At 39.8% G+C, this 24,972-nt stretch overlaps 1 protein-coding gene across 5 annotated transcripts in view; it reads right to left on the bottom strand.

Moving 5' to 3' along the window:
* The window catches only part of LOC140481571 (dachshund homolog 1-like), a 593,017-nt gene that overhangs the window by 400,341 nt on the left and 167,704 nt on the right, over positions 1-24,972 (bottom strand). The window lies entirely within an intron of this gene.

Raw genomic sequence — 24,972 nt, 5'->3', positions numbered from 1 at the left:
CCTACTGCCTGGCACTTTTCCACTTGAGTCAGCATCCAAATCACACTCAAGATGGCTTTCAACAGTACTCTAGGTTACTATTGTGCCCATGAAATGAACACTGTCACTGCCAAGGAAATAACATATTAATTGTCAACTATTCCCATGTCAAACTCATTTCATCTTATATGTGACTTGAAGTTCCTCCTGTATTTTCCACGTTGCACCCAGTGTTGGGCAGGAATTCAATGCTGGTCTCACATGACACAGACCATTATGTACTGTCCAATATAGTGCACAACAGATTCAATTCAGAGCTTCCCTCATACAAATCAAGTATTACTAGGTCAATATGCATTAATACAAAATAAGGACACCCTCTACACAATACCATTGTTGCAACGAAAATATGATAGATGATAGATAGGGTACAGCTCCGTCTTTAGAGCATTATCAAGAATCTCCAGAGCACTGATGCATAAAGCACTGTCTACAATCTTCAAATAACACCTTCATCTAGTGTGCCTGAGCTATATTTAAAACAACATCACTGAGGTGAAATACGCTGCAACACCTCTTCCACACAAATTCTTCCAGTTTCTCATTGTACCTGTCACGAGCTTTCACACTCAGCATTTCCCTTAAATAAAAAGCTTTGAAAATTGATATCCTAATTTTCATACAACAGGATAACTGTGTAATTGCACAAGAAGCAGCAAATCCCTGTAAAGGGATTTCTATCACCATGTAGCTTTGATTCATTATGAAATATAGTGGTATTCTTCAAGGTCCTATTTGTACTGAGTTAATTTAGTCACTATGCACTGCTCGTCTTAAGTGCACTATTTAAACTAAGCCTGAAGCTGGATTTACTTCAAATTTAGCATGTATAAACAGAGAGGATGATGTTAAGTGCTCTGTCTATATTGCAGGACTATTTTGTGATGCTGAGTTTTAGTATTGAGGTAAAAATTCAATGAAGTTCTATCCATGTGGACTGGAGGATACCTGACAATGTGGAACACAAACCGTCCAATGTGTTGATCAACGCAGCCAAGTCTGAGTGTCAACTACAAAAACCAACTGCTACGGATGATGGTAATCTGGAATAAAGACAGAGTTCTGCACACACTCAGCACTTGTGGAGATGGAAACAGAGCTAAATCTGTTGACCTGTGGCTTTTGCCAGAACTAAAGAAAGTTAAGTACATAAGAAATAGGAGCAAGAGTAGGCCATTCAGCTCCTCCAGCCAGTCCCACTATTATATATGATCATGGCTGGTCTTCAACTCATTTTTCATTAGCTCTCAACTCCTTGATGATGCAAAAATCAATCTGACTCCACTTTAAATAGTTTCAGTGATCTAGCCTCCACAACTCTCCAGGGTAGAGAATTCTAGGCATTCTCTACTCTCTGGGAGAAGAAATCCCTTTCCATCCCTGTTTAAGCGTGCTCCCCCTTATTCTGTAACTATGTCTCATGGTTTGAAAGTCCCCACACATACCCTGTCAATCTCCCTCCGAATCTTGTTTGTTTCAATAAGATCAACCCTCATTCTCAACCAGTTCTCGATAAGTCAACCCCTTCATCTAAGGAATCACTAACTGAATCTCTTTTGTACTGCCTATACAGGGTCTCTTAAATTCAGGGACCAAAACTATACACAGTACTCCAGGCACAGTCTCACCAACACTCTGTGTATTGGAAAAAGATTTCCCTACTTTTGCAACTCTGAACCCCAGCAATGAGGTCAAAATTCTATCTGTGTTTTTAAAAATTATTTGCTGCACCCACATACTAATGTATTGTGTTTCATGCACAAGAACACTCAGATCCTTCTCTGCTGCACTCTTTTGGAATCTCCCTCTATTTAAATAATAGTGTGCCTCTTGACTCTTCCCAGCAATGTGCATGACGTCACACTTTCCTCCATTAAACTCCATCTGTCAAGGTTTTGCCCACTCACTCAACTTATCCCTACTCCTTTACATATTCCTTACGTTCTCTTATACATGCCCAGCCCCAAATTTTGTGTCATCAGGAAATTTGGATCCATCACACTCTGCCTCTCCTCCAAGTCATTAATATGGATAGTAAATCACTGAGACCCTCGGACTGATCCTTTTGACACTCCACTAGTTATGTCTTTCGAACTGGAAAAGATCCATTCATCCTGACTCTTTGTCTTCTCTATGTTAGCCATCCTCAATCCATGTGAATATATTAGCCCCAATACCATGAGCTCCTATAATGGGCAATAATCTTTTACATGGCATCTTACTGAATGCCTTCTAGAAACCAACCACACTATATCTACTACTCCTCCTTTATCTACTTGCTATATCTTTAAAGAATTTTAGCAGATTTATCAAACACGATTGCCTGTTCACAAAACTGTGCAGACTCTGTCCTGGCTCCAGGTCAATGGACAAGGTCCTGGCTCCAAGTCAATGTTAGGAGTCCTGGCTCATCTTCCAATTCACTCACCCGGAATGAAGTGGAATATACGAGCCTCAGCGTCCTGTAGGAGGGCAACAGGAGGATACTCTAGGACAACCGAAACAAGATAAAACTTTCCCAATGATGAAGCCATGTGGATACAGCAGAACCCATGGCATAAGCCATGAGTGGCCAAGCCCTGCGCTCAGGAGCCAAATGCTTCTGACCCCATTTCCACCATCTTGAATATTAGCTTTTTGTGATTCATGCACAATGACCCCCAAGTCCCTCTGAGCTGCAGTTTCGACAGTCTTTCCTCAGTTAAATAACATTCAGCTCTTCTAATCTTTCTACCAAAGTGCATAACCTCACATATTTGCACATTATAAGATTTTCTAACTCACTTAACATGTCCATATACTTTTGTACTCATTTTGTGTCATCCCCACTACTTGTCTTCCCACTCATTTTTGTATCAAGACCAGTGATGCCCATATCCTAGAAACATTTTTTTTTTAAAACTTCCATCCAAACTGCATTTGGGTTGGTTTAATTGAAAACCATCCTGGAGGTTGCCTGGGAGACTTGGATATTGATTAAGGGAACAGAAGGATGAGGGTGGAGACCCTATCAACTTCCAGAGTGAAGAATGGGAAGGGTCAAGAACGACACACAAGGTTTTGATCCTGCTGCCACTGGTATTGAACCAGCAGTGAATGAAAGCCATGTCATGTAGGCAAGCCATGAGCTAAAACACTTACAGATTTGGTAAGCAAGTTTTCTCTCCTTCTGAGGCATTCTGAGCCCTACATTGGAAATGGAGGAATTCATATGGAGTCATCTGTTGCCTTTGACAACAACCACTCCCCCATTCCCTCCCATCAGACCCACCCTGACTGTTCATGGTGATCCAGCCCCCTCCCCCACACAGTCTAGCCTGGGAGTTTCAGGGACCACTCTTCATGTAGGCTTTGTGGAGTGCCAGCGGTTGCTATTAGATTAGATTACATTACAGTGTGGAAACAGGCCCTTCGGCCCAACAAGTCCACACCGACCCGCCGAAGCGCAACCCACCCATACCCCTACATTTACCCCTTACCTAACACTACGGACAATTTAGCATGGCCAATTCACCTGACCTGCACATCTTTGGACTGTGGGAGGAAACCGGAGCACCCGGAGGAAACCCACGCAGATACGGGGAGAACGTGCAAACTCCACACAGTCAGTCGCCTGAGGCGGGAATTGAACCCGGGTCTCAGGCGCTGTGAGGCAGCAGTGCTAACCACTGTGCCTCCCAGGTGAAATTACATGGACCCATGGATCTCGGAAGTGGAACATTCATTCCACATCAGGGCATTTTATGGAAAAATGCCATCAGTGGTGTTAAGAAAGACTGATGGCAGCCAACAGACAGGGACTTCATCTCAATGGGACTCCTGGAAATGTCCACAACTGGGTTTCCACCAGCTCTCCAGCAAACATTCAATTCTATCATTTGTCTCTCCAAGGTAGAGAATTTTAATTCATGAGCAGAAAGAATAGTATCCTCAATCAGTAAATATAAAATTATATCACTATTACACCTGGAAGTAGCGTTTAATACCCTGGACTTTCCAAAGAAAGGGAGGTTAAAGAGCTGTACATTTTTTTGCAAAAGTGATCAACACATCAGCTGTTGTCATTTCTTGCTCTTCTTTTGAATTTTGACAACTCACTGTTGTTCTATGGCACATTGCGGCTTGTGACAAAATTTGTTTTAGAAACAGTGGCACTCTGTCCTCATTGGGACGAAAGAATGGAGGGTACAGTTTAGCTATGGAATAGATCTGTAATGGTTGTCACAACAAAAGCTGAATTGTTAAGCCACTCACATTTTAATCAGATACTTGGCCTTATTCTCATGGGTGATTGATTAATGTCGGATTTAGTCTAATCTGTTTTGTTACTGCAATGAGAAGCATGCAGTAAGCTGTTTGGTTTTGTTTGTATTTTGTAATTATTCATTCACAGAATGTAGGCATCGCTGGCCAGGCCTTGCATTATTGCCCATCCCTACTTGCCCTTGAGGTGGTGATGCTGAGCTCGTCTTGAGCGACTGCAACATTTTGTGCCTTTAGGAAAAGAGCACCAGAATTTGGACTGAGTGACAGTAGAGGAACAGCAACATTGTTCCAGGTCAGCACAGATTATGTCTTGGAGGAGGGTTTGCACATGGGTTGCCAGTTCGGTGTATAACAAAAATATCTTGAGAACTCCCATCTGCACACAAGCAATTTTATGAGACCATTTTCAATATTCTTCCTATTTTTTGGAGCAGACATGGATCAGTCCCCACCCCTTTCCGCCTTCCACAAAGACCATTCCCTCCGTGACGACCTGGTCAGGTCCACGCCACCCTACAACCCACCCTCCCATCCTGGCACTTTCCCCTGCCACCGCAGGAACTGAAAAACCTGCGCCCACACCTCCTCCCTCACCTCCATCCAAGACCCTAAAGAAGCCTTCCACATCCATCAAAGTTTTACTTGCACATCCACTAATATCATTTATTGTATCCGTTGCTCCCAATACGGTCTCCTCTACATTGGGAAGACTGGGCACCTCTTAGCAGAGCACTTTAGGGAACATGTCCGGGACACCCGCACCAATCAACTGCACCGCCCTGTGGCCCAACATTTCAACTCCCCCTCCCACTCTGCCAAGGACATGAAGGTCCTGGGCCTCCTTCACCGCCGCTCCCTCACCACCAGATGCCTGGAGGAAGAACGCCTCATCTTCTGCCTCGGAACACTTCAACCCCAGGGCATCAATGTGGACTTCAACAGGTTCCTCATTTCCCCTTCCCCCACCTCACCCTAGTTCTAAACTTCTAGCTCAGCACTGCCCCCATGATTTGTCCGGACTTGTCCTACCTGCCCATCTCCTTTTCCACCTATCCACTCCACCCTCTCCTCCCTGACCTATCACCTTCATCCCCTCCCCCACTCACCCATTGTACTCTATGCCACTTTCTCCCTACCCCCACCATCCTCTAGCTTATCTCTCCACGCTTCAGACTCTCTGCCTTCATTCCTGATGAACGGCTTTTGCCCGAAACGTCGATTTCGAAGCTCCTTGGATGCTGCCTGAACTGCCGTGCTCTTCCAGCACCACTAATCCAGAATCTGGTTTCCAGCATCTGCAGTCATTGTTTTTATCTTGTTGATTTTAACCCTACTGTGAATCCTCTTGTCAACAAGAATGTCTGCTCTCAATATTCTTCCAGTGCCTTTCAATGATTTCCTGCTGGGTCGTGGAAGAGAGACCACACAGGGTTCCTCATTTTGAAGGAACAATTCACACCTTACTGGGAAACCCCAACTCCCCATTCCAATCTGCTCAAAATTAACAATTCATGGAGAAATTTAAATCACAGTTCTTCGTTTTATTCAATGAAACAGAAGGTAGACTTCTATTTATAGATAGTGCATGTCCAACTCTCAATATATTCCAAAGGGTTTCACAGAAAATGAAATATTTTTCAGTCATAATCATTCTTGTAATGTGGGAATCATGGCAGCCAACTTTCATTTCGAAAAATCCCCAGCAGCAATGAGATTGTGACCAAATGATCAATTTCAATTACATTAGTTGACTGCCTTTATTGGCCCAGGCAGTGGAGGGAATTTCTCTGCTCATCTTTAAGAGTGCCATTGGATCTCTTACCTGTGAAGGTCGATGAGACCTTAATTTAACACTTCATCTGAAAGACTGCGATATACCACATTCCCTCAATCTTGCAGTATTGTAACCAAAACTGTTTCACATTTCAAAATGGCTGACCAAAAAATGTTGCATTTCTGTTTCAAAACATCAACATAGTGAATATTCTATAAAAGGTACAGACTTTCCAATAGTTATTAGCTTTGCAAATCGCTCACTCAGTATTCCCTCATTGTTCTCTATGTTATCTCATTCTACCAGTAAGCAAATAAATTTACAAAATACCTTTCTGTTATGCAGTGTAACCTTTTACCTAGCATATTATCTCCAGTTTATTTTTCAATTCTTTTACAACAGATAACAGTTCATATTTTATTGATTAGTTTGCTAAGATTCTGATCAGAAATGGAAGCAAGGTCTCCCAAAATCCAGGTAAAAGTACACACACGCACGCAAACAATAAAAGCTATTCTGTTTCTTGGATACAGATAGCCTTGGGTCATATAGGGCAGGTTTGCTTCGATTACACAGTGCCAAGATACAGTTCAAATGAAAATTTCACAAGATCAGTTATCTTTTAGCACAACGATCCAAGGATTAAATTCGAAAAGCTCTCTTCTGTAAAAGGTACAGCTTCTGAAAAGTAATCTTCCCATAACCAGAAGCCTTCGGCAATCAGGAGCTATTTGCACCTGTAAAAGTGTTAGGAGCCAACAAAGAGACCAGTGGGGTTTCTGGGAGAATTTAATCATTGAAGAGAACAAAGGAGCTGAGAAAGCTGACAAAATGGATAGAGTAGAGTATCCACTTTGGCTGAAAATTCGTAAATTGCACTCAAAATAAACATGACATTTCAAAGGTTAAGTTATTTTTCTGATAAAATATATTTGTGTAACCCCAGATGTAAAATGAGTCATGAATTGGGCAGGAAAGAAGAGATAAGCAATTTTTTCTATTGAGTATTCCTTAATATATCTGATAATTGTTCTGATTATCCAACAGAAATGGGTTCATCAGCAAAAATAAACATTTTGTATAAAGATGTCAATCTTCCATTTGTGAGCTATCTGACAAAGGTATACTAAGGGCAGTCACAAGTTTAATTAACAAACAATGCTCTATTTCTTGGTAAATTAAATACTTCTTGATAGTTATTTTTTAAAAAAGTTTATAAAGTATGTCCACAAAGAAGATAATGAGTCCAACGTGAACAGCAGTTCCTAGCCAGTCAAATGGTGAAATCTCATAATCACAGAAACTTGACCTGGGCATGTGATCAGTTTTGTGAAAAGAGCCCCAACCAACACTAATTTAACTTGAACCAGTGTAAAAGATACTGAAGAACACAGGCTGGAATTTGGGGAAAAAAAACAGAGAAGTGGGAATTTCCCTCCTATATGTTCAAACATAGCCTAAATCAAATGAAAGATGTGCTTCTGTATTGCCCACTGCCTTAATTTCCTTTTCTGAATGCAAGACTCAATGAGGTAGTTTAGCTAAGACCTCCTCACACCAATCATTGTAGAACATAAAATTGATCCATTCCACAAAAGTCTGCATTTTTCTTTCTGTTGCTAACTCATCACTCGCTAGAATTACTGAATTCAATGACAGCATTTAAACTTCTGTCCTTTGCATTATTAACCTAATGTCAGACCAGTATGATACCATAAGTGAACTCACTGCTGAAAATAAAAGCCCAAAATTTTACATTTATTCAAAATTTCATGTACAGGCAATTACACGAGAAACCATTTAAAAATCTAGATAATTTTAAATGCAGATAACTTATAATGCATTGCCTTACACTAAGATCAGAAAAGGTTAATCCTCTGAGTTGAGAACTTTAACAAAATATTGCTAAACAGAAGAAGCTGCAATGGATAAAATCAATTTAACACAAGTTAAACATTCTCTTCTTACAAAGAATTCCTGTGTTTAAAGAAGGGCTTTTTCTTCTACAAATCAAAGTAATTGTATCTTTTTAACATCATTTTCTCTAAATTTAGACTTCTGGCATGTCTGAACCTGAAGAGAAACAATTCAATATCTCACGAGTAAACACGGAAGACACATATTCCTGCCTTGCAGACACATATTCCTGCCAAATTTAGCGTTCCCTCACCAAGTACTGAGCTCCAATAGAATCAGATTTAGAGGACTAAGGACAAAAGATGAAGTTTACGGAAAGAATTTCACAATCATGTAATTATTTATATACTACTTTCAGTGTCTTTGCAATATCTCATATTTTTGTAGGCATTAAACATCCCTCTTAACGCCAGACTTAACAGTCAGATCAGCAAACATAAGTGTCAACTTGCATGCAACAACATAACACCTATGATATAAATAAGCTGTTTTGGTGCTGTTAGTGAATATTTGATAATGGTACTTATTATTTCAAAAGGTCCGCAAACATTGGGCTGATAAACTGAATGGTCTTGTTCTGTGGTGCATGATTCTAACATCTATGATTTTAGTGGTTCTACACAACTAAATCTGACATATAAGAGGTACAATCTGAAGATACCTTGAAACTCATTTTTGCTTTGGGACAATAATTACCTTGAGAGATTTAACTCAAGACAGTTAATTAAATTGTCTTGTAAAGACAGAAATAACAGTGAAACCTGAATCATTGTGTGCCAAAACATATCACATTACAAGTAAGGTTCTTTGGTTTTTGGTTCAAATTAAAATCCAAAATTGATGTTCTGAAAATAACAGAAAATTTATATTTGCTGACAGAAAATACAGCATTCTGTTGTTTTAAGAATAAACTGATTCCTTATAGTGTCTGACACCCAAAAGACATCCTAGAAGTTTAAGACAAATCCTATGAGTATTCCCTTTGTCAACACAAAGAGCTGCTGTTCAGTTTGTAATAAATTCAGAAATGGACTGGACAATAATCAGATTAAGCTATTATCACCTTATGCTTTTTTTCTGGGATACCAGCACTGAGTCTATACAATCAGTACGGCTAACATAATCTCTTAAACCACCCTCTGCAATGGATATCAACCACAGTGTAGTGGTCAGCAACCAAAACTGTCCAGAATATTTGCCTGTATTTTGTCAGGAAAGGCAAAATATGATTTCTCACTTTTGTTCCAAATCTCCACAGATGATCAAATTAGGTTTCTAGATTAGGATGCATGAAAGAGAAAACAAAGCAATGACAAATTGAAAATCAGTATTGCTCAGCACACACAAAAGGAAATTTAAAGTGCAGTCTTTATCATTAAATATAAGTTTGATAAACATCTCCTTTACAAATTCTCTGCCCAAAAGCAGGTCCTTGGTGACTATTTGCCAAACTGATGATATTTCTGGTTCATTATATATTAGTGATTGTAGAACATTTATCATGAGTATTAGACTCTTTTTGAGTCAGATGTTTGAAGTTCACTTCCAGCACTAATTATTTACAAGGCTACAGCATCACATACTTACACACATATAGTCTGAATTCTATACGTGCTGATGTTTCTTTTAAACCAAAATATACTTTATCATAAAAAGAAATCTTTATATACATACATAGTCACAAAAACAGTTTGGTTCTGTATGGTCTTTACACATGGAGAAACAATTAGACATTGGAATTTTACTTTCCCAACTGTTCCAACCAACCCAAAGGCATTTCTTACTCATGCAAGATACCACTTACATATGGTTGAGGCAGCAGAAGGGTCCAGTGGGCCCACACTGTACTTGTTGATTTTTTTTAATTTCAAAAATGTACTTGCTGATGTTACTGTGAATTATGTACACATATCACTGAATGAATACACTGACCTCATTACACAGGGAAGTTAGTGAAGTCAAGATAGATACCTTTAGAGGTAGAGTTACCATATACAAAAATGTCAGATGTCATGTTAGCATGTAACTGTCTTAAAGGTACAGTTCCTTTGCAGTCTTGAATCAGTGCCAAAGTATAACATTCCCTTTTTCCCTTTAAAGAATGGGAATCTTTTTCTGACAACATGCACAGGGATGTAAATGGATCCTTATGTTTCCACACTCAGATAACACTTCAGTGAGTGTATGACATGACCAAATCTGATCTTTATGCAGTTATCACAACTTGGCGATGTAGCTTCGCTCTGCATTGTGCGATCTGCCATCGTCGGTAATTTATTGCAGTTATATGGTATGATATCTTCAGTATCTGAATCAGCATCCTGTGAGAAGGTTGGTTGAAGATATACAATCCAGACATGTTATCAATTTCTTCACAGAATTTGACCATTGCTCATTACCATGTCATATGACCTAGGTTGGTCACAATGACATCATATCTGTCCATAAAAACATGTGTTTGTGCAAAAATTTCTGATTTGCATGTTTTTCCTGGATCAAAATGGAATAATTCATACTCATTGATCATATACCATTTGTATCATTTACTTCCTCTTTCCTGCAATGCAAGGTCCATGTGGCTGGGTGGTGCGAGTTCAGGAGGGACCAGAGACAACAATCCATTTACATCATAATGCATGGCATCAGAAAAGGATTCCCATTCTTTAAAGGTAAAAAGGGAATGTTATATTTTGTCACTGATTCCAGATTGCAAAAGACCACATTTCACAAAGGGTAATGAGGATAAGAGATAATATTTTGGATACCCCATTTCCTGCATATGTCTGAGAAAGTTACACTAGTTTACTGCTGAGCTCTCAAACACAATTTGTTGAGGTAGACCAAGCATACTGAATTCGGCAAGCAACGAAGCATACTGAATTCAGCAAGCAATCAGGCATACTGAATTTGGCAAGTAACCAAGCACACTGAATTCGGCAAGCAATCTGTCAACAACCAGTGCACTAGGCAAAGTGCTATGATTTTTTGACACATTCCAGTCTGCATGCAGACCCCAAGTCTACCTCAGCTGAAACAGGATCAATCGTTATACTGTCAGCATTAATTTGATCTACATGCTAATTGTTCAGAGTAAACAGCCCGCCACCCCCACCACGTATTTGTGTCACATATCCAAACATGGACCTTATGGACATATTCAGATTATATAGTAGCTGCTTCACAGATGAAGATGTAAGTACACATGAAGCAGGAGTGGATGGCCACTGCATTTGAGATATTTAGTCCACAGTTGCATGACAAAATTCAGGGCCCATATCTTCCAATGTCCACAACAGCAAAGTCTAGACCTAACTCTATATCACACAGCAGGCCCCTACGATGTCCTGCAGCACACCCATTTGATGTAACTATATGAACAGTTTTAACTTCTGAGGGGATGATTTGTTCTGATCACACCATTGACAACGTCTTCCATTACTTTGCTGATGATTATGAGGAGGCTGATGTGATGATATATGGCTGGATTTGATTTGTACATTTTTTATGAATAAGACAATTTTTCCACATTATTGGTAGATACTAGTGATGTAGTTGTTTGAAACAATTGGCTAGTGCTGCAGCTAAGTCTTCAGTACTACTGTCAGTGAGTTGACATGGCTAATAGTCTTTGCTGTGTTTAGTGCTCTCAGTGATTTCCCTCGACTATGTCAAAGATAGCAACTTTTCTGAGTGTTTTAACTTCTACTGCCCATTGACAAACTGATGAAATAGGGTGCATGCCTGTTTTTAGAGCACATCCAATGTTACTTTTCCACTGAAATCAGTATAGAGTGACACTGGGCACAGTGTAAAACCCTCGAGAATCCTCTCTGGTGAACTAAGATTGACATTGACATCTCTGTTTCTTTTCTTCAATCTGATCCTCCTCTAACTGAAAACCATGGGAGACCAGCTGTCATTTCAATTGTGAGCCTGGACAGCAAAGGTAAGAATTTCAAACCAAAATAAACTTCTGGAAATGATTTAAAGATTGAAATGACCCATAGCACTCAGGAGAGTGAAGGCGTGGAATTAATATGCACACAGCTGAAAGGACGTGATTGCTACAGCAATGTGGGTCAAGTGATTTTCTGCTGATATCAATTTAGCTCCTTCCCGCTCAATGGCTCAAATGCCAAATTTCTTCATTTCTCTTCTGAAAGCTGATGCACTCTGCCCTCCTTTCTGTTGCTGCAGGCTTCAGAAGCAGAGAAAAAGATTTTCTCAGGTAGTCTCAAATGGGACAATTTATTGAAATGCGTGTTTAATGCATCTTAGAAATGCGATAGATATTTATTGATAATTCTCTGATTCAAGATGGTCATAAATATAGGAGTGGAATACGCAGCACAAACACAGCTATTTAAAGCACCTTCTGACAAGAAGGATTTTTCTTTGCTGGCAAACAATTTTGGCACTTCTATATTCTGGACTGCTATTATGGAACATTGCCATGAATTCAGTGGCTGATAGTTTTCTTAAAACATACAGGAGGCAGTAGGCATTGCTTTCTGTCCCCCCAGGAGGTAGGTCAAAAAATGTCAGATCAGAGGTGACACAATACATCTGTGCAATTTTTGTCTCCTGGAGACACTACCATCAAATCTGATTGGGTAAAGTTTACAGGACATCGAGCATTTTGTCACACCTGTTACATATCAATGTTTGTCCCATTCAAAGCATCAGGCCAGCTTGAACTCCCTTGAATAACTATTGTCTCAACAATGCAGCTAAGCATAAATTCTGCCTGCAACGTTTTGATGAATAGAGGACACAGAGATTACATCCAACTGAACAGACAGACAGTTGTTTAATGTTGGATCTGAAGTATAGCATTGTACTGATCTAGAACATGGGAACCCCTAGGAGCAGAGGTAGACCATTTGGCTTTTAAGCCAATTCTGCCATTCAACTAGATCATTGGCTGTCAGACCAGACTTTAGTATTCAATTCCCTGGTAGAACCTACTTGTGCCTTAACCGATGTGTGACAGTCACTGAACAATACAGTGCAGGAGGGAACATGAGATGAATTATTGCATGAGTGAGAGGAGCAAATGAAGAAGCGGGAAGTTGCTGGTTAGAGGTCCAACTTACATCTTTTTTGTTAATAGAGCCCAGGGTTTCAAACTAAATGGGACTTGTTGGTTTTCTACTACCCTAGTTTGCCTTCTTCAAGCAATCCTGGCAGAAAAAACGGCTTCAAAGTAAAATAAACTCTAAGCCACAGTCTGACAATTATCAACTACTCTTACATCACTATCATCTTATACGAAGGCAGCTCTGGTAATTTGTTAATGCCACATCATTATGTTTAGCATCTAGATTGCTGAATATGTGTCATCAATAATGGCCTGGAAATCCTGTCATTCTAATATCACTTTTCCCTAGGGAAAAGTAAAATAGATGTTTACCTTCACAAACACAGCATCTGCTAGGTTCATCTCCGCATCGGCACATGAGTGATTTTGCACATTGTGCTGGCCTACAAGGATGATGGCACATAAGTTGATAGTTGTGATAGTATTGACTGCAACTATTGACGTCATTTGTATGGTGGAAGTCCTCGTAGGAGCTTGGTCCACAATGCCTAGTCAGGGTGGTCTGTATTTCTTTCTTCAGCAAATGGCATAACTTTGTGTGAGACTGTCTGGTGAGCCAGGGCTTGTGAAGGTGGTTTTCCTCAAAAGTTTGGTCTCAGCTACCAATGCTTGGATCTCCAAGCATGGACTAAGGGTAATAGAAGGTATGGGCAAACTGAAAACAGGTGCTGCAATAGCTTCTGGCAACCCTTTGTTGATCCTCTTCTTTGGGATCACCCATCCAAAACTAGACCTGCCTTGAGTTCATCAAAGCATTGATCCATTTTCACAATTCAGATTTCAAACATTACACCTTGAAGAATCTGTTTGTCGCAAAGTCATAATGTGAGCCATTTCTAACATCTGCTTTATGTGGACAGGAAATACACACAATATAATGTTATACTCAGAAACAAAAACAGAAATTGCTGGAAAAGCTCAGCAGGTCTGGCAGCATCTGTGAAGGGAAATCAGAGTTAATGTTTCGGGTCCGGTGACCTTGCCTCAGAGTTGGTTATACTCGGCTGATTGTAAACAGCACATTAATAGCAAAATGTGTGAATAAAGCTCTCATACAGAGTTTGGCAATGCAACTCAAGCCAGAATCCAAAATTACACAAACATGCTGTTTCATGTGGTTTATGTCCATCAGTCAATGAAGCAAAGATGATCCCATTGAGTCAGAATGTATGCCCCAACTCAAGTGACTATCGGTTATTTCGTTATGGAGTGCCTCTGGATCTTTCTTAAAGTTATATGGCTACTAGTAGAAGTAGCTGTATAACTTTACATTTCTTAAGTGTTGTCAATACACATTTTAACATGGGTCAAGGAATAATAAGGGCCATTGTCAGACACTTTCTGCCAGCAATGTTGAAATCAGTTTTTCAAGCAGAGAATAGGGGTCAAAATCTGAATTTCTCTCGAACTGCATAGCTCAACTCAACACCTGTTAGTGCAAAATGAACTGTTACAGCAGGGGAATCAGTAGTTTTGTTTTTAAAAGAGACTGTCTGTAGGTGAGCATTATAAAGGATTTACATTAACAAATCAAATATTATGCTCATATCTACAGCAGTAAAACTGTAAATGATGTGATTAAATCTATAACTAGCTCTTACCTCTGTGACTGAGTGAAGAGGCACTGCAAAATCAATGTCAGCACATCATGTGTGTGCATGATTATAGTCGTACATTAGCATGGGCAATATCTTCAAACCAAATGACTTCAAGGTTTTACTGGAAGTGCAAATTTCTTGCAGTCCTTGCCTTCAGAATGGCATCAATGTCTTCATGCAATTTCTTATCATCAGTCAATGAATAATTCAAACCCTAGAAAAATGAAATTGGCTAAAGTGGGTACTGCAGATGCTAGAGATTAGAGTGGTGCTGGAAAAGCACAGCAGGTCAGGCAGTATCAAAGGAGCAGGAAAATCAATGTTTTGGGCAAAAGCCCTTCATCAGGAATGAGGCTGGGGGTGGAGAGATAAATTGGAGGGGGTGGGGCTGGGGAGAAGGTAGCTAAGATTGCAATGGGTGGATGGGGGGTGGTGGTGAAGGTAATAGGTCAGAGAGGAGGGTGGAGCGGATAGGTGGGAAGGAAGATTGACAGGTGGGGACAGTTCATGAGGATGGTGCTGAGCTGGAAGGTTGGTCTTGCCGGAAGGTGGGAGGAAGGGAAATAAGGAAACTGGTGAAGTCCACATTCATGCCATGGGGTTGAAGGGTCCCGAGGCTGAAGATGAAAGCCCATGGGAGACAGGAGAACTTGATGAATTAGATGCAAAATTGGCTCAGTCACAGGATACAAAGAGTAATGGTTCACCACTGTTCTTTTGTTTCCATTGAGCTTAGTTTTGAGTCTCTTCGTGTTTATGGTATTATTAATGATTGAGGGTTAAATGTGGGAGAAGGTAAGGGAGAAATTTGCAGACAAAACAAAAGTTGGTTGGGTACTTCATAGTGAAGAGGACTGCTGTCAAATGCCGGATGACATCAATGAAAAAGTGGCAGATGGAATTCAATCCTGAGAAAAGCAAATTTATGCATTTAGGAAGAGGAATAAAGTAAAGGAATACAGCATAAATGGAAGGCGCTTGAGAAGGACAAAGGAAGTCAAAGACATTGGAATGTATGTTGACAGGTGGCAGAACAGATAGTTAAAGTGGTAAATAAGGCAAATGGGATGCTTTCCTTCACTGGATAAGGTCATAAATAGAAAAGCAGGGATGTAGTGCCGAAACTGTTTAAGATACTGGTTAGGCCACAGCTCGGATTTTTAATACTGTTCTGACATACCTGCTCTATGGAGTATACAAAGGAGATTTACAAGAATGTTGCTGAGCCGTGAAAAGTGCAGCAATGACAAAAGATTGGATAAACTAGGAGTCTTTTCCTTAGAACAGATGAGGGTGAGATGTGACTTAATTGGTGTGTACAAAGTAAGAACATAAGAACTAGGAGCAGGAGTAGGCCATCCAACCCTTCGAGCCTGCTCAATAATATCATGGTTAATTATTTCATGGACTCAGCTCCACTTACCCGTGTTTTCACCATATCCCTTATTTCTTTACTTTTCAAAAAAGTATCTACCTTAGCTTTAAAAGCGATTACTGAAGTAGCGTCAACAACTTCCCTGGGCAAGGAATTCCGCTGATTAACAACCTTCTGGGTGGAGAAGTTCCTTCTGAGTTCAGTTCTAAACCTGCTTTCTCTAATCTTGAGGCTGGGGAGAAGGTAGCTAAGATTGCAATGGGTGGATGGGGGGTGGTGGTGAAGGTAATAGGTCAGAAAGGAGGGTGGAGCGGATAGGTGGGAAGGAAGATTGACAGGTGGGGACAGTTCCTAGTTTCATCTTCCAGTGAAAACAACCTATCTATTTCTATTTTATCAATTACCTTCATAATTTTATATGTTTCGATAAGATCCCTCCTCATTCTTCTAAATTCCAATGAATATAATCCCAATCTACTCATTCTCTCCTCATAAGCCAACCCTCTCAACTCCAGAATCAACCTACTGAACCTCCTCTGCACTCCCTCCAGTGCCAGTACATCCTTTCTCAAGTAAGGAGACGAAATCTGCACACAGTACTCCAGGTGTGGCCTCACCAGCAACTTGGACAGCTGTAACATTATCTCTCTGCATTTAAACTTAACCCCTTTCGCAATGAAGGACAGAATTCTACTTGTTGTACCTGCAGACCAACCTTCTGCGATTCATACACAAGGACACCCAGGTCCCTCTGCAAATCAACATGCTGCAACTTTCTAACCATTCAAGTAATAATTTATTTTGCTGTTACTCCTACCAAAATGTATGACTTCACATTTACTAACATTGTTTTCCATCTGCCAGACCTTTGCTCACTCACTCAAGGTATCTGTGTTCCCCTGCAGTTTCACAGTCCTCTCCACACTTTGCTCTGCCACTCATCTTAGTGTCAGCAAATTTTGACATCATACATGTGGTCCCCAATTCCAAATCATTGATATAAATTGTAAATAATTGTGGTCCCAATGCCGATCCCTGAGACACACTACTAGTCACTGATTGCCAGCCAGAATTGCACTCATTTCTCCGCACTCTTTGTTTCCTGTCAGTCAACCAATCCTCTATCCACGCTAATATTCTACCCTAACACCATGCATCCTTATGCAACAGCCTCACGTGCGGCACCTTGTCAAACATCTTTGGAAATCTAGGTACACCACATCCACTGGGTCCCTGTTGTCCACCTTGCTTAAAATGTCTTCATAGAATTCCAAATGATTTGGAAGTATGACCTGCCCTTCATGAACCCATGGTGCATCTGTACAATGGGACAATTTCTTTCAAGATGCCCTGCTATTTCTTCCTTTATAATAGACTCAAGCATTTTCCCCATTACAGAGGTTTAGCTGACGGAGGGCTTGCTTTCCCCTAGGTGAGATTAATGTCTTGGGTACATAAATTTAAAATGCCGAGTAGAAGAGCTACAGGGGATGAGAAAAGAAATGTTTGCTCCCAGAGGAGGTGGGTGTCTAGAATTCACTACCCAGTTTGGAGGCTGAAGTAGAAACCTTTAACTCATTTCAAAGTAAGCTGTATTTGTGCCTGAAGCATTGTAACCTGCAAGGCTACAGACCAGGTGCTGCAAAGTGCAATTACAATGTGTGGTTAGTTTATTTAGCTGACCAGATAAGATGGGCTGAATCGTCTTGTTTTTGTGTCGTAGCTTTTCTATGGTTTTATGGCTGTCACTTCTCTGAGAGTGTTGACACCACCCTTTTGAGTTGTCCCATTGTGGGGACCTGTTTGGAGGCCACTGGGAGGTGCATGCGAGCATGCGTGTCATTCACCCACTCTTCTGATCTTGTGGGAATACAGGTGGGCTTGATTTTAATTTTGTGAAAGTGAGTGGATTTTGAATGCGTTAAAATTACACATCGATCTCCATGCTGTTTCACTCCACATCCTGCTGCCCTTTTCCTACATGTAAAGCCAACAAATGGACTGCAGTACTTCAAAAAGACAGCTCACTACCGCCATTACAACAACAATTAGGAATGGGCAACAAACACTTAATTTGTCAGGTACATATAATTCTAATAAAAGAATTTTAAAAATTCTATCAGTGACTTTGCCAACATTTTCGTCCTTTTCGGAAGAGTTCAGTTCAAGAGTTCACAACAGGAAGGGTTCTGTTCACAATGCCCCCATGTTCAAATTCCAATGCTACATAATACACACAATATGAAAGTAGTGCCTGAAAGAAGTGTTTCAATAGTGCAGTTAAGATGGCACGTATTTCCTTCCTAAAAAGCTATCATTCTGCTCTTCTCAGCACTGCTTCATGTGCAGTTCCTTTTTGTGTGGGTCAGTCTCCTTGTTCACAGTAAACCCACCTCAAACTGCCATTTTGCCCAACCCCTAAGTCCAGCCCAGTTTGGTAAGATTTCACCACTAGCTTGTGGACCTTCTGGTAGTTTATGGACCTCAGAGCTCCACAGGACCCAGTTCATGAATCAAGTCCCCCTCCTATAGGAAGGGTGTTGTTAAACTTGAAACAGTTCAGAAAAGATTTACAAGGGCATTGGCAGGGTAGGAGGGTTTCAGCTAGCGGGAGAGGCTGAATAGGCTGGGGCTTTTTTGCCCTGCAGCATTGGAGGTTAAAGGGTGACCTTACACGGGGAGGGGGGGGGGGGGGAGGGTTCATAAAATCTTGAGGGGGCATGGATAGGATGAATAGCCAATGTGAATAGCCTTTTTCCTCAGATCGGAGAGTCCAAAGTCAGATATCACAGGTTTAAGTTGAGAGGGGAGCTTTTTCATGCAGAGGGTGGTGTATGCATGGAATGAGATGCCAGAGGAGGTGGTGAAAGTGAGTACAATGACAACATTTAAAAGGCATCTGGATGGGTATATGAATAGGAAGGGTTTAGAGGGATATGGGCCAAATGCTGGCAAATGGGACTAGATCAGTTTAGGATATCTGGGTGGCATGGAAGAATTAGACTGAAGGGTGATTTCTGTGCTATATAACTCTAAGTCATCAGAAAATGTAGAACTTATTCAGGTATGTCGATTCATTCGGAACTTGGCTCCAGACCCACATTTGGACAGACAATTTTTTCATCAAATTTTAAAGGAACTTCCATTGCTAAAGGGTGACATAATTGTTCTCAAAGACTCAAATCCCTCCTGACTTATATAATAACAGCAATCTGATAGCTGGACACTCAAAATCACTAGTTCATGCAAGTTACAATTCTGGTCAGCCTTTAAAACAGATTGCAATTGGAGATAACATACAGAGGCAGTGTTCCATTTCAAGTATTGATGGACACCAACACATGAACATTCATCAGACTATCACATGTAAGCTCAACCCTATAGGTTGGAACTAAACACCACCAGTAAGGGTGGAACTGAATATTCTTGTGTCTGATATACCCTGTTAATGTTTTATAAATGATAACATAAGGTTTAAAATCACGAATAACACACATTGAATTCTAAAAGTAGACTGAAGTGTTTTAAAAGGTTATGTTATGTAGATTGTGGATTCGAATGAACTGAATTGTTATCACTGTCAGGGCAGGTTTAAAGGGATACTGTCTCTTTGAGCAAGATGTTATGTAATGTAGTGTGTGTTCATCAGCACATGCTGTGACAGCCTTATCAAACTGTTGATTTACACTGAGCAGGAAAGAACATATTATCAATCATCCATCTCTCACAACTGTCAGGGTGCGGGAACATCCACAGAGTTGAGGCTGAATTAACAAACGGGCTTACGTTGTAATGTTCTTTACCACAGTTCAAAGTGGATTTTTTTTCTCTCTGCAGTGAGAACCTTGGTCTTTTATGGGCAACTGGAGGGATCAAATGAAAAAAAAACCTACTTGATATAAAAGCAGTAAAAAAGACAGCTGCTGCTACCTGGCTCGGGAAATGTTGGCTGTAGATCTGTCGCTGCTGCCTTTTAATTTGCAAGAGTTGCAAAAAATACGGAGACGAAAAGAAATTAGAAAGCCCTGCCCAAGCCGTCTGCTTCTGACCACAATCAGGTTTATTGATAATTCATGAGCCCATCACCAGTGTTGAGCTGTTTCATCTGGAGCAGACAGGAACAACGGAATGCAAGTCAAAAGTCGCCCTGATTATCCTGGACACTTCACTAACCTGCACACTTCCTCTGCTCGCACACCTATCTTTGCTTTTGCAGGAATGTACATCATTTTGCAGATGTAAGTTATCATGCCATCCCTACTGAACGGAAGTTCATTCAAATAGGGCTCAGATGTTTGTGCAGAATGTAGGAGATGACTGTTCCAGTGGGCTTGCTGTCACACTAGGGTAAAGCAACATTAAACAGACATTTCTGGCAGGATATCGAGAGCAGTGTCACAAGAATGAAACTGCATTTGCGAATGCACGCAATCAAAAACAAAATTTGGTTGTATTGTTCTTTTGCAGAAATATCCCATATATAATCTTGGCAAATATTATATGTGATTTCATATGGCATGTACAGTCATTGGAAGAAAATCTACTTGAATTGTTTTCAGGACGTGACTCCTACTGCAGTGAAAGAAATATAGTACTTTTGCAATAATATTCACATGCTGTTTCTTTGATGTAACAAGGCTCATAAGGAATTTGACAGAAAAACAAGAAAGTGCATTTTTTAATGCAGATCTGATTTTTGATAGATAGTAAATACATGTCTTTGTGAACAACAGGCAACACTGAATCTCATTAAAGCAAAAAGCAATTCTGAGAAACCTGTTTTGACTGATCTTCTCCCTTACTTTTCACAAAATCCATTTAATGTGGAACAAGTCTTCAAAAAGAAGGCCAGAAAAAAAAACTTACAAGTCAGGGTGCCTTTGAGGATATTTAATTAAAATCTAATCCTGCATTCATTAAGGCTCACATAAATTAAGCTGTCATTCATAAGATTTATGTATTCTCATTTGCATATTGCATACAATTCATCAATTACTCAAGTATGAAAGCACCACATTTCCCTTGGAGCTGACTGCTCTGCCAACATTTGAAATGAGGGAGAGAGAGAGAGAGCAAGGCTGTCACGCGTTCTTGCAAACTTTCCTCAAAATGTCTCCTGTTAGCTCGCTGTAATCTTTATCCCTTCATTACAAACCTTTGACAAGTAAAGTGCTCTAAGCTTCAGTTTGTGTGCTTGCCATATCAGTGCATTTTCATGTTTCGTCTCACCACTTTAGTTTCTGAGTTTTGAAACAGTATGTGGTATATATCTGAAATGTTGCAGAAATTGTATTTGCATATTCTACCTGAATTTTAAAGCCAAAAGTGGAAATCTAAATACCCAGTCTAACAAATGACAGTTATTTTGAGCGTACACACTCAATGGGGAGTGTATTTTGACTCTAGCTCTCTAAAGTCACAAGACAAAATAATTTCAGAGGCATTTTTAATGGCTCAGTTGATAGATTAAATTTGTGGCAAGATATATAATTTAGGAAGGCTTAAGTTTGATCAACTACAGTGGATATCCATCTTATCTGGGAAATGTTAGAACTCTGAAATTGGACTCAGTGGCCTAAATGAAAGAAAGTAACACAACATAGGGGTTCTTTGAGCTGTTGTTGTCCAGCAGATCCCATTGCATATGCATGGTTGTGGAGCTTGAGTAAGGACAAGAGCTACATAGGCTGCACCCCTGATGATCAGCAAATCAGAACACCAGCTTCAGCCAGAGGCAGAGTTGGTTTCTCGCAGACTAAAAGCATATGCCTTTTTAAGAGCAGTGTCTCTTCAGATTTCTGCCATAGCACATGCATAATTTTAACATAACAGAGGCAATAAACGAGATCTCTACCAAGTTTCCAGCAAAGACGGCAGCAGAACAGCATAGTCTTGCATGGAAATTTAGGGCTCATGCTCTCCAGTTACTTATAGGTTAGACCGTTAAGGTGGCTCAACACTGAACACCCCACACCCTCGAAAACAACCTTCAACAGCAGCTGCCTTGAGCCCATTTGGAATCAGATTCTTCTTCATGTCTGGCGCTTGGCAACAAATCTGTCAGTGCATAAACACCTGCCTCATTTGTAAACTGAATCAAACCAGAGAAACCACCGTGTGGCACTCAAGCACAAATGAAATAATCAGCAAATAACTAGTGATGCGGATAGTTAAGCAGCTCACATGTATAACATTCTTCTCTGAATTGCTAATGTAGACTAAACTCCCCCTTTGACAACAATGCATCTCTCAATATTTGCAATCCAGCCTGAGATCTCAAAGTATTCTAAGTCAGATATGATATAATTTTAGAATCAGAATTAGGTTTTATTGTCACTCAAGTACAGGAGTACAGTGGAAGTCATACAGTCACCATTCTGTGGCCCACCTAAAGTACAAAAACCTGAATTGAATAAATACAAAACAGCCCATCTAAAATACAAAAAAACAGAACTTAAAAAAAAGCAGAGATACAAAAAAAAGAGTCAGAAGCAAGGGAGAGGAGTTCTGATCTGAGAGTCTGATCTCCAAGAGGTTGCATTATCTCCAGAAGGGCCTCCTTCCCCAAGCCTCACATTTTAATGACCATTGCATATATCACAATAAGATTTTCAGAAGGCTCATAAAGTTGTAGAATGAAGCACCACAGGGATAGGCCATTGAGATCACCATACTGGTGAAGACTCAATGGAAACATTCTCTAATTAAACCCAAACCCTTATTTCCTCCCCATGCTTATAATTCAATTCTTTCAGGATTCCCATTTGGATTTTACAAAGACATAATACTGAAATTGGAAACAATTTTTTTCTCCCTTCATGTACTGAGACAAATTGTTTTGAAAAGTTATTATTGAATGTGTTTTCACTATTCTCTTCACTTCAGATCAGAACAACTCTGTGGAAAAATTGTGAAATGTGGTATTTGTTCCATAAGTTACAGCAGTCTGGAGAAGTAACATGTATACCATCAAATCACCAAGTAGAATAAATATCATATTCAATAACTTTCTGTCAATGGGTCATACTTACTTTAAAAATAATGGCAAATTCATAACACGTGACATTATTAATGCAGAAATTGGTCGTCATTTCGGGGAATTAGGATCAGTGTGATTTCTAAATTTTCAGAACTTTCTAGTCAACTTATTTTGCACAAATAACATTTCACCATCAGGATCTAATTTATTAAGAAAACTGGACTTGTACATATATTACACATTGAACAAACGGTTCATATTTTACAGAATATCCTTCTAACAGAAAGATAATTGTCAATGCAACGTCAATCACCCTCTGCGGTCATGAAGTAAACAATTTGCTCTTTTATGTCTCTTTCCCATATGCAAAAATATCCTATTAGAAATTTGAATTCAAATACACAAAATATTTCATTTTTCATATTTTTGCCTCACTTTTTGTCTCTCCCTCCAATTATCTTTCTTTCTCTCAATTTATTTCTCTTTCTATTCCTGATTTGATTCTAATTTATCCACCTATGATATTCAGTGATTGATCTCTACTTTTCTCAATTCTTTAGTCTCATTGGTTGAGGTGAAAGAAAGTTAGTCCCATCATTCTTGGACCTAGAAGCCCTTACTGAGCCATTATCTGTTCACCCTTCCAAGTGGCTATAATACAAATTATATTTGAATTTAAAAATGCAGGAAAAGGTCTGCATACCTAACAGCCGAGACGACACCATGCTTTATGCTAACAATTAGAGGCACTGTTCTTGATGTTCCATATGTTAAACAGTTTGCTTTGTATTTTTCTTTACATGTTTGACTTTCTCATGCACAAAATGAAGCATCTCGTCAACTGACATGAATTGAGATTTCCAGCTGAAAGGTTTAAAATTGCTGGCTAGTTTTTACAAACAGAAGAACTAACTTCTCTCTCAAAATGATAAAGTTAATAATTACTTCAGAAAAGGATAGTTCTTATAAACAGAAAGAAGACAACTTGGAAATTCAATGTACACTTCACAACCAATTTCATTTAAATCTAAAACTTATGCAAGGAGAGGTGCACAATTAGTTTTTTTTCTTCAGTTTCACATTTGTTTGCATTTTAACATAAATATATTTCATATTGCTGGAATTCTGCTTTAATGTGATCTTCAGCACACCACAGCTAGGACTTTGCTGTGTGCATGCTTTAGTTAATGGCAACAAAAGCTGCAGATCGGTTCACTGAGATAGGAAGTTGGGTCGCAGCTGTGGTCGATGACTGTTGACCATCAGTAAATAGCCATCTGAAACGTTTCATCACGACATGCCCACTTAAGACAGAGTTGAGAAGAAATTTCCCTCAAAGGGTACTGACTCTGCATTTTTTTCCTATAGAGGGCTACCAAGGCTGGATTATTAAATATATTCAAGGCTGAGATAGATTTTTAATAGTAAGGGGATCAAGTGTTATGGGGCAAAGGCAGGAATGTGCAGCTGGGAATTATCAGATCAGCCATGACCTCATTGAATGGCAGAGCCCACTCAATGTGATGAATGGCCTACTTTTGCTTCCACATCTAATTGTCTTACAACGTAATGTACCCTACAATAAAGCAACTCCAGGTGTTAATAAGAAAATCTGATGTCCCACAGCAGGTATGATACGTGCACAGTAGTTTCTCTGCCTTGTGTGTACTGATATTGTCAGCATGTTATGACGATTTGCCTCCAATTGATATTCCTACAAAATCATACAGCACTTATTTTTGAACAGCTTTCAGATCTCGCTAAAAATACCAAGCAAGGGAAAGCTTTTTGACAAGGTTTAGCATATTACTACACATCAGACTCCATCTTCCTTCTGTAAAATGCCTTCTACCAAAAAGTGTGAGGAAGGATAACAAGCCCTCCATCTCTCTTCATAGTCATCACACATCCACATTACGCTGA

The sequence above is a fragment of the Chiloscyllium punctatum genome, chromosome 9 (genome assembly GCF_047496795.1).
Source record: "Chiloscyllium punctatum isolate Juve2018m chromosome 9, sChiPun1.3, whole genome shotgun sequence".
NCBI lineage: Eukaryota > Metazoa > Chordata > Chondrichthyes > Orectolobiformes > Hemiscylliidae > Chiloscyllium > Chiloscyllium punctatum.
This window is presented reverse-complemented; position numbering and strand designations above follow the sequence as displayed.